Raw genomic sequence first — 17,406 nt, 5'->3', positions numbered from 1 at the left:
AAAAAAAAAAAAAAAAAAAAAAAAAAAAAAAAAAGCCTGAAGAGAAAGTAGGAAGGCTTTGTTTTCTAAAAATGAACTGGCAATCAATTTGATTAGATTTTGGTACTTCAATGACCCACTGCATTGCCTTATTTGGTGCTACCCAATTTGTCCCTTTCACAAAGTTCCTGTTGTACTGATCATTCTTTCCATTTATTCCTGGGGTGGATTCTTCTATGTTTACCCCTATTCACTTTACCTTCTTTAATAACAGAACTCTTGAGTGTCAGATGGGCATGTAACTATCTGCATAGAGCCTACATTTCCCATTCTCTTTTACAGCTTAAGGGGCTATTGACTAAGTTCTGGCAAATGATAGGTGAGCACAAATGATGTGTGTTTATTCTAGTTCAGATCAGAAATGTATCTGAATTCTTCTGCCCATTTCTCTCTTTCTTGCCTAGTGAGGGCCAAATTGAACCAGCTGCTTTAGACTCAGGGATAGAAGCCAAAGGTTGAGAACTGTACCATTCTGTCCTAGGACCACCGAACTGTCACTATTACGTGAGAAAAAACAATCTTACATTGTGGTGAGACATGAGTATTTCTGGGTCTCATATTGACAGCAAAGGGTGTTTATATGGCCTTTGAAACCAAATGACCAAACATTTCCATGTATCTTTTCATCCTCATGAGGCAAGTAAATTTGATAGACAAGCTATTATCTCCATTTTATGAATTTAAAAGAGATTAATATTAAAAGAGCTAAAATTATTTGTCCATGGTTATGAAGTAATATAAAACTTTTTCTATCAAAACCTTCCACAGAAGGCTACTGATAATCTATTACCTTTTTAATAGTAATACCTTTTAATTTTAAAATGTTACCACCCCAGGATAATTCTATGCGAGGTCAGATGTTTTTATGGATTTCTCCATTCTGCAATTCTTTGCTCCTTACAAAAACAAAATTTACAAAACACAGTAAAGGATATTGCCTGTGATATGAAACAAAGTGAAAACAACCGACCCACACCAGCCCCTCAGCTTGAATAGAGAGCATTTACTTTAGAAAACTTTTACTTTCTCTGCCTTTTGAGATTTAAATCTTCTCCCAGCTTCTTGCCAGATTTATGACTTGAGAATGTCTAGGAATCACCTATTTGAAATGTAATCATCAAGAAAGACAGTGCTCTGTCTCCCAGTATCTGAAAGGGTAAGAGCCTAACCTCTGCTAGTGCCAATTAGCAAATTTTTCTATACTATACACATAATAAAGGACTAATTAACGGGAAGTTGGATAGCAAAGAAAAGTTTAATATATTAAAATCTGTATATCAGCAACCTTTCTCAGTGTCTTGAAAAGCAAGATAATTTAGAGACTATCATTAAAGAGTACTGAGAAAAGAGATTATTCAATAACCAATCTAGTAGCTAGTTTTATGGCTTTTTGAATGATAAATATAAAACTAAAAATTTAAATTTTTTGTGGATGAAGTGGTTGCACAAATTTTTTTGTTTTCCCAGTGCATATAGAGGTTGTTTATACTATAGTGTAATCTATTAAGTATGCAACAGCATCATGTCTGAAAGAAACAATGTATATACCTTAAATAAAAAATACTTTATTGCTAAGACATGCTAAAGATCATCTGTGCCTTTAGTAAGTCATAATATTTTTGATGGTGATGGGTCTTGCTTCAATGTTGATGATTGCTTACTGATTAGGGTGGTGACTGCTGAAGGTTGAGGTGGCTGTGGCAATTTCTTAAAATAAGACAAAAATGAAGTTTGCTGCATCAAATGACTCCACACAAAAGTTTTCTCCACAGCATACAATGCTGTTTGATAGCATTTTAACCACAATAGATATCTTTCAAAATTTGAGTCACTCCTCTCTTGCCACTGCTTTCTTAGCTAAGTTTATGTAATATTCTAACTCCATTGCTGTCATTTCAACAATGTTTATAGCATCTTCATCAGGCATAAATTTCATCTCATGAAAACACTTTTTTCATTTATCCATAAGAAGCAACTTCTCAGGCTGGGCGCAGTGGCTCACACCTGTAATCTCAGCACTTTGGGAGGCCGAGGCAGGCAGACCACAAGGTCAGCAGTTTGAGATCAGACTGGCAGATATGATGAAGCTCCATCTCTACTAAAAATACAAACATTATATGGGCATGTTGGTGGGTGCCTGTAATCCCAGCTACTTGGAAGGCTGAGGCAGGAGAATCACTTGAACCCAGGAGATGGAGGTTGCAGCGAGCAGAGATTGGGCCATGGCACTCCAGCCTGCGCAACAGAGCAAGCCTCTATCTCAAAAACAAAAGAAGAAGCAACTTCTCAGTTGTTCAAGTTTTATCATGAGATTGTAGCAATTCATTCACATCTCCAGGCTCCACTCCTAGTTCTAGTTCTCTTGCTGTTTCTACCACATCTGTAGTTACTTCTTCCACTGAAGTCTTGAGCCTGTCAAAGTCATCTATAATGGTTAAAATCAATTTCTTCCAAATTCCTATTAGTATTAATATTTTTACCTTCTTCCATGAGTCACAGATGTTCTTAATGGCATCTAGAATGGTAAATCCTTTCCAGAAGGTTTTCAATGTACTTTGTCCAGATCCATCATAGGAATCACTATCTATGGCAGTTATAACCTTACACAATGTAATTCTTAAGTAAGACTTGAAAGTTGAAATTACTCCTTCCTTGGGTTATAGAATAAAAGTGTTATCAAACATAAAATTATGATCATCTCCCTGTACATATCCACCATTGGGTGACAGGTGTATTGCCAATGAGCAGTAAAATTTGAAAAGAGTCTCTATTCCAAAGCAGTAGGTCTCAATATTGGGCTTAAAATGTTCAGTAAATTATGCTGTAAACAGCATGTCATCCAGTCTTTGCTGTTCCACCTGAAGAGCACAGGCAGAGTACATTTAGCAAAATTATTAATGGCCCTAGGATTTTTAGAATGGTTAATGAGCACTTGCTTCAACTTACATTCACCAGCTGCATTAGCCCCTAAAAGAGAGTCAACCTATCTTTTGCGCCTGTGAAGACAGGCATTGACTTTCTCCTCTTTGGCAGTGAAAGTCCTACCTACATGGCATCTTCTTCAAAAACTGTATAAAGCTGTTTTGTCTATACTGAAAATCTATTTGTATAGTCAACTTTATCAAATTTTATGTACATTTTTTTGGATAACTTGCTGCAGCTTATACATGAGCACTGTTGCTTCACCTGACTTGGAAGGGGAGTAGAAGATGTTCCACTCACTCAGATAGGAAACATCAGAGAAGAAACATGATGCTTAAGTAATAGAAGGAATTTGTTATGTTAGAATTTAGTTGCCTTCTTCCAGGTGAGAATACCATATCATCTTTACATTCCTGTAATACTTAGCATACTGAAGTATACATGGAAGATATTTTTTAGTATCCTGCTAACCAATTAAGTGTATAACTAAGAAGAGATTTTTTTTTTTTTTTTTTTTTTTTTTTTTTTGAGACGGAGTTTCGCTTTTGTTACCCAAGCTGGAGTGCAATGGCGCGATCTCGGCTCACCGCAACCTCCGCCTCCTGGGTTCAGGCAATTCTCCTGCCTCAGTCTCCTGAGTAGCTGGGATTACAGGCACGTGCCACCATGCCCAGCTAATTTTTTGTATTTTTAGTAGAGACAGGGTTTCACCATGTTGACCAGGATGGTCTCGATCTCTTGACCTCGTGATCCACCGGCCTCGGCCTCCCAAAGTGCTGGGATTACAGGCGTGAGCCACCGCGCCCAGCCTAAGAAAAGATCTTTCAATGAAAATCCTGTCTGCCCTCTTTTGTAGATTTTTGCCAAACCCAAAGTTATAAACACAATTAACTCCTCATCACATCTAAAATATTCTCCAAATGTAATATTTGGCTTTTAATAATACTTTTTCATGAAACTCACATGAATTGGCTTTATCTGAATATTTGCAGTGTTCCCGTTTTTCCAAAAATGTTAAGAAATCATTTTATGAACAGGTTTTACTATAATACATTATTCCAGGATGTCTTTTGCATGATTGTCATTTGGTTTTCCAAATAAATTTATTGGTACAAGTTATTGTACTTAGTTGATTTGCTTCCTCTATTCATCAAATGGTTTATAATTTATAGTGCATAGATGAGCAATAGGATCAAGTGTAATGTGATCTTAGGTTCAAATCCCTGCATGTATAGATGAAACTGAGGTTCATGATACAATCTGTATAATTAACGATTACTCTTATCTACGAGACTCCTCTGTCTCTTATAACATAGTGGCCATGGATACTGGTAGCCTGTATGATGCCTTCAGGAAAATAGAAAAAAAGCAAATCTCCAAAACCCTCTAATTCTGCCTGTTGAAAAACTTCATGATTTATGTCGGAACAAGAAATTTGCTTGATTTTTCCTAGAAAATTGTCATATGCAACTCCATTGTGAAAACAGTATCAATGGTGCCACCTTAGCAAGTGTACAACTTGCACAAACATCCATGACATCACTTTAGTGACAGTTAGGAAACGATTAGCGTCTGGTTTAAGAGGGAGATTCAACATTTGGACCCTATTGTTCTATGGAATCCAACCATCCTCCTCAGTGGGAGAGAAAGGCAAGGAACACACAAAAGAACCATAATTCCTATTCAATCGCTTTCTTTTATGCAAAGCAAACACCAATGACAAAAGAGGTTCAAGTTTTTTTTTTTTTTTTTTTTTTTTTTGGAAAGAAGTCATTTTACAGAGTTGAAATAAGATTAGTCACAACCTAACCTGTAGAAATAAAATTTCTGAAAAGAAAGACAATATCAGAGCAGTGTTAATCCAAGATGTATGAAGAACTAAACCACAGCAGTTTAAGCCACACACTTGAAGCACAGATTTCAGCAAGACAAAACTGTGACTTGAAAAATCAGACACTCAAAATCCTCAGGAGATCAGCCTCTTTTCCTGCTCCTCTATGGCTTTGCTAAAGTACAGATTCAATTTTGAGGCAGGTTAAATTGGGGGCCGAAGTGGGAATATATGGTTAATGAATTTTGTACAATCTTCCGTCTTTTCGATTGAAAAATAGAAAAGAGGAAAAATATATCTCAAAAAGATTTTATGAGTTTTACTGAGACTTTCCAACATTTCCCCCCAGACTGATTTCAGACCATGTAGTGACAACCAGGCTGCTAATTAAACTATTAACTCTATCTTCAATTGCAAACCTTTGAGCATTTATACTGCAGACGCCACCTCACTGACTGAAGCCCCGAGGTATACACACTTTGCACAGATTTGGAGGGAAGTTACATACACATTACCCTAGGCCAAATTTGACCCTGCAAATGAAGTCATATGCACTACCTCTCAAAATAGTTAATGATTTTTACCAGACTTTGCTTAACGAATGTACGTAACAAAGAAAGCCTCTAAGGTAAGCTCAGAGAGGTTCATTTTTTCCTGGAGTTAAATTGAAAGGTGACACAATGAAAGCTCTGTTATGATTCTTTTGAAAGCAGCAAGCTTATGTTCTCAGTCAATGTAATATGAAGTTGACATAGAATAAAGAAATAGAGGCCAAAATAGAGGAAATGTGCTGAAGTCCAAGCCCTCCATAGACTTAAGTCACAAGACATAAATATACTCATGGAACTCTAATGCCCTAGGTTGTTGTATAAAAGTGATATGTATGTTAAATTTTTTAATAAACAAACAAAACAGTGTAGAAATACAGCTCCAAAACAGATTCATTTTCTTTTGAAATATATGTTAACAATATACAAATATGTAAAAATACTATTTCTTTTACATAAAGTGAATTCTTTACCTTTTACATCAGAGCAATGTCTACACTGTAAATTCAATAATAAACACTTCCTGTCCTATGTGAAAATGAGTAAAAAATGAGACTGCAAATGAGTATAGTTTAAAAGCCATATTATGCAATGCAGAAGTTCTTAAACTTGAACCAGGAAACTATAGATCTATCCTAATTCCTTGCTTTGTGTTTTTGCCAAAATTATTGAAACAATTCAATAATCCTCATTTTCTTCTTCTGAAAATAAAGGGGTTGTGCCAGGCAATTTATATGGGCATTTCCAGCTCTATTCACTAAGTTTAAAATGTCACTCCACCAAAGCTGGCGTTAACCTTGAACTTGATCCCAGAGTACACTGAGCATGAAGTAGAAAGTTAAATCTACCAGTGAGGCAATGTAGCAGACAACATGCAATGACTTCTTTGGTTTATATTTATTTCATTCTTATTTGACTTTCAACAAAATTGCACAGAATGTTTTCTATATTTTATGGTTGTGAAACAGCATAGTAGAGGACATTTTATTTTGCTTAGTGATTCTTTCTATGATTGTAAAAATTAAGACATAAATACAGAAAAATTGAGAAGTGTATTCGATGAGCATTGCTAACAGTTAACTTTTTTATTTTCTGAAATCATACACCCTACATGGCTGTTCTAGCAGCTCCACCCAAAATCAATACAACACAGAATCCATAGAAACAGTAGTCTAAGATCAGCTCCAGGTTTAGCAAAACTTAGTTATATAATCACGGAGGTCTTCTCTTTTTAAATCTATAATTACTACATTATACTAAAAAGGGTGGGTTAAATGTTATTAAGCAAAAGCCAATCTTGCTGATTTGTTTTTTGAATACATGTTAAGATAATTCCTACTTAGAAGAAGAATCGTTCCAAGGTGAAATTATTATGAGCCTTAGTAGCTTCTATTGTCATACATACAAATCAGATCCAGAAAGGGATTCATTACTCTATTCTGGCAGTCAATTTAGGTTGTGAAAAACTAAGGAAAAGCCAAAGCATATTCTATACAGATGTAGCTGCAGCACTGTCCCTTTCCTCCATGCTTCTGGTTGACAAAAACCAGGCATCATCTCAGTGGTCCACAGATTATTAATTCGCATTATAAAATAATCCTGCCTATGTTCACCAAAATCATAGCCATTTGTTCTTTTGCATGTGTTCTTATGTGTTGGGGTTTTTGGCAAAGAACTTAATGTCCTCTATAGGCACTTGGTTAAATAATCATGGTACTCATTCCCTGGTAGACTAATACCTTTGAAATGCCCTTAGGCCTTTCACATCATGGCATAGAAAATCATGTTTTCTTCTGAGTTATATGGCAATACTGTACCCACTGGCTGAATTTTGTCTATCATCTTACTTTTTCATTAAAACACTGGCTGGAGACGACCTGGCAAGGTGATGATCATTTCTACCAAGAAGAAACACACACACACAGCAAATGACCTGTTCAAGGTCATAAAGCTGGTGAGCAGGAGGAACACTTAGGCGTCCCTTCAGTTATTTATTCCTCAGATTTTAAAAGTCTGCCCTTCACATAACTGTCCCCTATTAAAGCAGTAGAACCAATGTACTTACTGTAGGGTGGCACTCGGTGTATTCTCAACAAATGTTAATTAAATGGACTTAAGGCGATCTCCCCCCTCACATATTTGAGGATTCCAAATGACACAAATCATTATTTACATATAGGTAACAATCAGGTCTTCAAACACATATGGACAATTCTGGTTGGGATCGTTCATATATTATATATAACAAATAGGATTAATTACAGTTGGTTATTAAATAATATTTGTCTACTGAAGAAATTGTGGAAAGTATAAAATTCACAACATAGGGACTTAAAACAGGTGAGGGAATTTTTAAGTGATTTGGTCACTGAGGGTAAAGGAAAACAAATAAAGAGAAGAATAAAAACAATAAGAATGATAACACTGGACCAGGAGATCAGAGTATGCGTCCTTCTGGTGGCCTCCAAGCTATCTGTGCCTCCCGTTTTACCACCTAGTTCAATAATGCCACTCGTTTACAGGGTGCCAGCTACATTCACAGCAGTCAACACAACTTTGTATCACTCAGGTGATTGGCTATTTGGCCTGGGACCAGCCCAGACCAGAATGGGTCTAGAGGTTGCTCTCCTGGTTTGGAGAGTATTTAGCAAGTGACATCGTGTGAAATCAATGGCCTGTTACTGCTTTCATCTTTTTCAAGTTCCATATCATAAGGGTCCTTAAGGTTTAATGAACCTAGTCTGTTGAGTGAAGCTTTCAACCTGCTATATTTCTTCTAACATACCAAAATGGCTTGTATGGAAAATGATTACTACCTTATGCAATAGGACTGTGCAAAGTAAGGCTTGTCAATTAAGGATAATATGGCAGTAAGATATATATTTAAATTGGTTTCTCAATAAGATGTGTATTTATACATTTTCCTTAAAGAAAAACAATGAAACAGCTCTCTACTGGATTTAAAAAAAAAAAAAAAAAAAGAAACAAAGAAAATCAGTCACAATTGAATGCACACATACACACATAGAAACAGAATAGATAACATTGTAGAACAGTCACTAGGTCTCTGGAGATTCATTAACATTTCATATCCAAGGAAACTAGCCATTCATTCCTTCCAAAACGGAAAGCATTTTCAAAGCAATATCCATGTACAGGTAAATGACAAAGCAATCATTCTGAAAGAAGGTAAATTACAGTCAGATGGGTAGAGAAAGTAGGAGGAAATATCAGACATTCTCATTGCAGAAAGAGACGACAAACAACAAAATATTTATCTCATATATATGTTAAATATATGTATTATATAAATATATGTATAAGAAATCAATGGAAGAGGTTAATGAGAAGTAGGCTGTCACGTTCTCCAGCACAAGGATGATTTCCCTAAGGGATACAATGAAATGAAGAAACTCCCCCAGAACATTACAACACAGTTACATTTCAATTTTCTTCACAGATTTTTGAGTGTTCTGTACACATGGCAGGAAGAACATTGTGGATACATTTCAGTAAAGAGGTATGATCTAGGCCTCTCTCTGTCTTTTGGTGACAATAAGAGGAAACAAGACCATGAATTAGTCTCATATCAAGACCACACATCTACTTTCTTTGGAATAATGACATCCCTAGGACCAGCAAAAGCTTGTCTAACTACATGCGAAATTAAAGCAGGGGTCCTAGATTTTCTTAAGAAGGCAACAGTAACAAAACGGGAGTTTAAAATAATTGATGGATATAGCAACCAAAGGATTGATTAGATCCTTTGGTTTTAAAGAAAAGGGGTTGTAAAGAAAACCTTTAAAATTTCCAGAATAATGCTGTCCAAAAAATGCCTGAAAAGAAAATTCTTTTTTTCCAAAAACATTTGACATGGAAGTTTAATATTACCATATGAAGTACAGAAACTTCTCCATTTCTGGGGAACTTTTCATGGAGATAGGCCAATACACCAATTCTAGGTTCCCTGGTGGTGGGGATATATTTGCTTACTGGTAAAAAAGACTTGGGCAAGGACAACAACCACTGGGGGAAAAAAAAAAAAAAAAGAGTGTTCTCTAATCTGATCTTGAATTCCCAGAAACAAGCAACGCCCTGCTAATTAATCCTAGCAAGTCTAGAGAATCAGAAAAGAGCAGCTATTTTCTATGTGAGATTAAAGCTCATCAGAAGAGACTAGTCTAAAGGCTTACTATAAAGAGGGGAGACTGAATGCACTGTCAATCTCTCTAACAAAAGCACTGTGTGATTACATCATGACACTATAAAGGCCTGGAGAGTGTTATTGTATTACCACATGAGTTACTAGTTCCTGGACAGAATGCCCAAGACTGTTTCTGATTCATTTTTGTGAAGCTACTTCCAACAGCAATAAACAAAGAAGAAGAACACAGGAACCAAAAGCGAGACATAGCACAATTCTTCAGGCACCAATTTACTTTATCCTTAAAAAAGGGGACCACTGTCATGGTTAAAATAGCTAGAAAACTTCTTAAAAAGCATTCTCATAGTAGTCACCCAAATACTGAGGCGCTATTAAAATGTTCTAATAAAAACGTAGAACAAGATTCTATTTCCATAAAAGTCTCAAGTTTTCACCTTATAAAAACAGAGGTGATATTTGGACACAAGACCAGAAAAGGTCACCTTCGCAACATATGTCCTCCTCACCACACTCATTCACACTTAAATAACTATATTTCACTCAGGGTTTATGGAAGCCAGCATTACACATTTAGAAATAATTACTTTGGCTTAAAGATTGACTATTCTTACTTTCTTCACATGTAAGAGAAGAACAAGTTAAAGCTAGGAAAATGATCACACAAAGATAAATGTTTGAGGACCAGTTTTGAGCTCACTGACTCTAGTTTTTCCAAAAACCATCATGAAATGGGCAGTGTTAATTCGTTAAATATATATATATATATATATATATATATATATATATTATACATTATAACCATACATTTATATATCATGTTTATATGTGTATATAAATATATATATGCACACAGACAGAGATATATATTTTCTTTCTAGAAGAACTAAGGTAGAGTTTGGTTTGAAAACAGTAATAAAGAGTGTGTGGCCAGAAAGAAGAAAGCAGGAAGTTAGTTGTCAGTAACACCGGCCAACCCAATAACACCAGGGTCAGAACTCTGACCCTGTCTATTTTCCAGCCTTTGTCTTTCCTCAGTACTGCTCTGCCTAAAAGAATCCTCTCTGGCATTAATGAGTCCATTTCATTAAAGAAAGATGGTTTCTAGTTTAGAGATACAAAATGGAATGTGTGGTATTTAAGAAAGCATAGCTCCATTCACCTATGTCAAAATTACTCGGATAAATAAGTAAAAAAAATTAGTTATTCTCCTTTATTCTAGAAAACAGATAAAACTAAAAGTCAACTTAATCTCTGTGTACAGACAGCATAGTTACCTAGGGAATTAATTATTTGATTTGTGCATACCATATGATCATGCCTCTTAAAAGAACTCCCAAAGCAATCCTTCGTACAGGTTACTGCGATTCTGTTTTTCAGAGGCTAATGTGCTCTGTGACGTTGTCAGAAAAGAAATAATAATCAGCTATTTTTTTGCTTAACTGGAGAAGCAGATGAATAAAGCAAATAAGAAAGGTACAAGGAAAAGCAGCTTAAATATAAATACAAGTTAGTTCCTGTCTCTTTGTGTCTACCTTTGACCAATGGTGAATGACTCTCCTTGTCTGATTTTGCATTTTGAAGAAAGTAAAGTGTATTCGTATTTTTTTCTCAGAAATACTGTTAAATGTATTAGTACATGTCCTTGATAAACAAAATAAAAAACTCAGAAGAAGAAGAATGTTTATGTACATATATTTCTTCAAAGTAGGAAAGAACTATTCATTTCAATAATGCTGCAATTGAAAATTGAGCCACAAACATCCTAAAGGGCCCCAAAATTGAAAATAAAAAGGAATAAGACTACCAACTTTTTAGCTTTTTCAGACGGATGAAGCTGCCTGTATTCTTTTAGGGGCAAATGTTAGGCTTTTTTTCCTATTTGAATTACCACAACATTGTTAGAATCACAATCTAACATTTGATTTATAACAACTAACCAAGAAAACTTTATCTAATGCCCATAGCATATGAGATATTTTAAGGAATGAAAAGCTTACACACGGGCTATTTAAGACCCCTATTGTGGGTAAGCCAAATTAGGAGTAACTGTTGCATAATTAATGCTCCTATTTTAAAAGCACTTTTTGATTTTCAAAACATGTTTCACATTGGTCACTTCACTTAATAGATATAAACTTATTTGAATTCTAACAAGACAGAGATCCAGAGGTGAAAGTGATTAAAAAAAAAATTCTGTGAATTTAGGGAGGGCACAATGGCTCATGCCTGTAATCCCAGCACTTTGGGAGGCCAAGGTAGGCGGATTGCCTGAGTTCAGGAGTTCGAGACCAGCTTGGGCAACATGGTGAAACCTCGTCTCTACTAAAATATAAAACATCAAAAAAATCAGCCAGGTGTGATAATGTGCACCTGTAAATTCAGTTACTCAGGAGGCTGAGGCACAAGAATCGCTTGAAACCTGGAGGCAGAGGTTGCAGCGAGCAGAGATCGCGCCATTTCACTTCAGCCTGGGTAACAGTGAGACTCTGTCTCAAAAAAAAAAAAAAAATCTGTGAATTTAAACCTGAGTTGGAATTGGAAAGAGGAGTTGCGTTTGAATAAGAAAGAGAGAAAAGGGTAATTATGACTGAAAACTGCTTTGATCTTTAATTTTCATAAACACATAATTCACTAGTTCCTTAACTACACAAATAGACGCTTTCTTATTATCCTCCTTAGGCTTAGTACTCCACCTAACAGTGACCTGGAGAGCACATCCTGAATTAACCAGTAGGGAGAATTTGTCCTTCTGTATCCATTTTTATCATTAACAGGACACTTTACAAAGTAGCTGGGGAGTCAGGGTATAGCTCATGGCTATGGAGCATAATTGAGCTCACAGACTCAGGGAGTCAATCCCTTCATTTAAGGTTCATTAGCCTGGGTTCCAAGTAACCCAGGGGGCGATTTCTTCCTTTTCTGAATCCCCATAGCACACATCACCCAGACAATGTCTGTAGGACAACTTTAGTACTTCAAATGAAATACTGTCTCTGAGATCTTTGCCTTTCAATTGGTTCGTGTTATCTTTGTATTACCTCCCAATTAATCTCCAGAGCTTCTTACAGATAGGAACTATGTCATCCAGATTCTTTATCTAGGCCACATAGCTTCTAGCAAATTACTTGACAGAGCATAGGTGCGTAACCAATGCTTTCTTTGTGCCTCCTAGTTGCAAATGTGGTTGCGTATCTACATTAACGAAATGACGCTTCCTGCCTGTATTTTAAAAACTGATGCCTGGACAGGTAAGTAATGCCAAGCTGACTATGCAAGCTCTTATGGTTCCTAATTATCTGATAAAAGTTGCTTAATTTGGTAATTGTGACATTCTAGATATGGAAAATCTAGTAAAGACCATCTAGTACAGAACCCTCTCTTTTTACCTGGGGAAACAGAGGGGGAAAGTGCCTTGCCTAAGATCACAGCTAATATTGTGCAAAAAGGAAAGGAAATAACATTTGTTGTGGGCTCAGCATATGGTAGGCAATTATTTCAATGAATAAAGAAGTGCCAGATGTGGGTCACATGGTCCCCTGGCACTCCAGCTGAGAAGGCAGCTTGGTGTTATTTCTATGAGTCTTCACAGGTGTGGAATATTGTATACTCTTTCCCCTTTGCTATATTATTTCTGTCAGATATGCAGGAAAATAATTCTACTTTGCATTTGTATTTCCACTTAAATTAAATATAAAAGCAGATAAAAGATAGTATGTACTGTATCTCCCAGCTTTGTATTTAAGTACACGATTATGTCTATGTATTTACATATATTCCTTTTCAAAACACTTACAAGGTATGCACCAAAATAATAACAGATTATATCTGGGCAAGGAATTCTTGGTGATTTTAAACTGACTTTTTAAACATACCAATATATCTCCTATGTTGTCATGAATATATAAACATACATTAATTTTATAGCTAGAAGAAAAGTCCAGTAAGTATATATTTTCAAAAAGAAAGACACTCCTACACCTGCCAGAGACCTGCCATTTTGCAAACTAGTCAAGTTTTCTAATGATATATAAATTAGCCCAATTTTGAAAATGTAAATATCAATTAATGTGTTATAAAAAATAACTTTTAGGATGTGGGAAACAGAGGTTCTGCTAACACAGAGTTTAACATTGAGCCTTAAAGAGGGGAAAAGGTCCAATTTGGGAAAAGACTTGTTCCTTAAATTTTACTCTAATTTTTCTTTCTATTTCTGTCCACGAAGAATTTATACACTCAGGCTTTAAATTCCATTCTTTAGACTTAACAAAAAGCAAATTCTGTTAAAAAATTAAATAAAATAAAAACCTCTATCTGCATGATGATAAGAATCCCCTCTGCTTCTGACTAAAGTCTCACATAACTTCCCCCATTATGTGTTGAAGGAAATTTGTATTTCAAAGTACAAATGAAAAGTAATTTGTACTTTGAAATTCATTTGTACTTTGAAATACATGTGCTTCGAGAACTATGTGGGAGAATCCCAGATGCATTATATATATTAAGTGGGTATGGTGATAAAAAGATTAGGGATTAAATAAAATGGTTGGTGGTCATCATGAGCCTCTTTGTTTTGTATAACTAAAATTCAACCTACCATTGGTTGTGGCATGAGTGTGGGGAAAGTAAATTGTGAATTACAGGCTATTTTGTAAACACATGAAACTTCAATAATTATAGATCCACTAGCTACACTGAGAAATACGAAGTACTTCTAGAAAATATTGAGTGTTGTGAGAATGTGCTTACCTTAAGTAGTATTACTATTTGTATTTGGAGTCCTCTAAGCTATGCAAAAGGATTTAAGATTGGAGATCTTTAATAATCAAAAATTGTTTATTTATCCTTTGTACAGTAAAAGTGAAAGGTACGTCTCAGCTCAATGTATTTCAGACCTATCACAATTTTGAATTCTAAAACAGATTTTTCCCATTATACATAGTTCATTGACACCATGAAAGCATAACATACAAGCAAATTATATATTTATATATAAATATGCATATTGATACAGGTTTTTAAAAATGTTTTGTTTTTGTTTTTGTTTTTGTTTTTTGAAACAGAGTCTTGCTTTGTTGCCCGGGCTGGAGTACAGTGGTGTGATCTCAGCTTGCTGCAACCTTCACCTCCCAGATTCAAGCAATTCTCCTGCCTCAGCCTCCTAAGTAGCTGCCACTACACCACGCCAGGATAATTTTTGTATTTTTAGTAGAGACAGCGTTTCACCATGTTGGCCAAGCTTGTCAAAAACTCCTAACCACAAGTGGTCAGCCTGCCTCGGCCTCCCAAAGTTCTGGGATTACAGGTGTAAGCCACCATGCCCAGTCATATATATATACATATTTTTTTTGAATCATTGTCTTTCAAACAGTCAGACCATTTATGTGTGTATATAATTGCATACTTAAAGTAATATATGTGAAAACAATTCAGAATACTAAAAAGTGTTGCTCATAAATAAAGCAGTATATAAACTACTGGACAATATTGATACAAAACACAAAAATGCAGTATTTTGCATTAGCTGTTAGGCTACTTGAATGAAATCACTGTTTAAAACTCTTGTGGAGTCTGATAATTGTACTTAGCTACCAATAATGGAAAGTATCATGATTTAAATTTAAAGGGGACAGAATGTTGTACTTTATGAGAAAAATTTTATTTTCTGTCTACAGAGAATTATAACTAAGATTTAGTAGAGGAAAAACTGGTGATAATTGTCACATTCCTCTCTTTCACTCTCAATATCCAAATGATCACTCAAAATGGTCATTTTTTAAATTGGTGCAGTGTAACTAAAAGCTATTTTAGGAGTGGCTATTTCCATAAAATTCTATTTTATTTTCTTTAGTCTTACTGAAAATGGTGCTTTCTGTCTAAACCATTAAGGTGTTAAAACATTATCAGGATAAGCTGAAACCCAATGAGAGCAAGTGACACATTTTAACAAGGTTTTATAGGTCACTGTCTTGCAAAAACAAAACTCAAAGTACATTTATTGGCACACAGAAAAATTTTAACTACTGAGAAATCTATTCATAAATATTGCACTTATTTTGATTTGTTAGGTGATATAAATGACTATTTGGCATTGCTAAAAAGATTAAACTTGGCTATTTTGGTAAATAATAGTACAATAATGGTACTCTGCTTTTCCTTTGTAAACAAAATGTTTAAAAAAAGACAAGAGGAAAAAAATCAAATAAAACTAAGAAACAACCAATCTATGAAGAAGTATTTCCTATGGACTATACTGAAAATTTGACTTAGGTCAAGGACAAAGTACTAGGTCAGAAGCCACCGTGGACGTAATGGACTATGCATGTAGTTTGAGTTCCTTCAAGATGAGTCACACAATCCCAAGGATAGGCTTAATATTTATATACAGAACTCAGAGTGCTTAGAATTGGGTCACTAGGTGTGAGGACAAATTGCAAGAGAGTCACTGACCTGGAGGAGCAGATCTGACTCAGGGAACACACAGGCTATTTTGCATGAAGAAAGATGATGGATTTAGCAATAAGGTGGAGAAAAGGTAGAAAACAAGAAGCTCTGTAATTCTTCATTTTGGTCAGCTAAAAAGGAGGACATTCTATCACCACAGGTAATACCAATGACATCAGTTCACTGTAGACCTGCCATCTGCAAGCGGAGATAGCCACAGGAATAGGCGTTTTAGTAAAGGTGGAGAAAGACACAGCAGGAGAAATGTAGCTGACTGCTTCTTTAGTTTACCAACACCATATCGGCATTCAGTAAAACATGATATTGAAAACAATAGCTCCCACTGAATAATTAGAGGTAGAAAAAGTAATAAACCAACGGGATAAAAAAGTGGCAAATAGAATATAAATATCAAAAATTTTTCCAAGAATTAGCTAGAAAATATGGAGATTAATATAGTTTCAATGAAATCGAAAGAAAACACAGATTCCCTGAAACAAGAGTCTAAAGAAGAGATGAAGGAAGTAAAAGTAGACTAAAAGCAGGAAAAATGGAAGAGTAAATAAAACTATGGGATAAATGAAATCCATTTTAACAGTTAATTCTTCTTCTTTCAAAATAGAGGCTCAATAGATACAGCATAACATGAGACTCTCCCCAATAGGGAACTGAAATATATAGATTATAAGAAATAAGAGGAAGAATCTTAAATTTTCCAGATTTAGAATAAAACTACACAAACACACAGGTTGCTACACATACACATTCTAAAAATGCATGCTACTTATTAAAAGAAAAATGAAAAAAGAAAAATTTAATGAAAAAATATCAGAATTTCTCTAACACATAAAGAGTTTTTACAACCAAAAAGATAAAATCCACAATTCAATTAAACCCTGGGGCAGTCTGCATAGGATGTTCATGAACTTAAGAAATCAAAGAAACATCTTAAACCACATATAAAAATTTTAAAATAAATGGTCCTAAACATACAAAAACTTGTCCAACCATCTATTAAACACCAATGAAAACAACATTGAGATACCATTGACAGGTATCAAAAAGGTTGACAGACAGTGCTGGGCAGCTCTCAACATTACAAAGGAGGGAAAGTTTGGATTCAAATACATTAGAGGAAAATTTGGCAATCTATCAAAATGTAAACTGTACAACATCCCCTTCCCCAAAAAAATTACATTTCTAGAACTTTATTATACAAATAAACAGAAACCTAAGTAGTCAGTTTAATTAGGCCAAGACTGCATCAAAGTTAGTTTTCAAATGAGTTATTTTAAACAGTTTCCATTTTCCACCTTTTTTCTCTATTTCTTTCTTTTTTTTTTTTTTTTTTTTTTTTTTTTTTTTTATTTCTTTTTTTTTTTTTTTTTTTTTTTGTCATACAAAGGACCATCAGGATTGCTACATAATGGTAAGACCCAGTCTCTAAAATCAGCCAACCA

The 17,406-nt window shown here is 35.0% G+C and overlaps 1 protein-coding gene across 34 annotated transcripts in view; it reads right to left on the bottom strand.

Annotated features, from left to right (window-relative positions):
• The window catches only part of NRXN1 (neurexin 1), a 1,144,745-nt gene that overhangs the window by 357,363 nt on the left and 769,976 nt on the right, over positions 1–17,406 (bottom strand). The gene's annotated exons all lie outside the window — the stretch shown is intronic.

The sequence above is a fragment of the Cebus imitator genome, unplaced genomic scaffold (genome assembly GCF_001604975.1).
Source record: "Cebus imitator isolate Cc_AM_T3 unplaced genomic scaffold, Cebus_imitator-1.0 Scaffold209, whole genome shotgun sequence".
NCBI classification, from domain to species: Eukaryota; Metazoa; Chordata; class Mammalia; order Primates; family Cebidae; genus Cebus; species Cebus imitator.
This window is presented reverse-complemented; position numbering and strand designations above follow the sequence as displayed.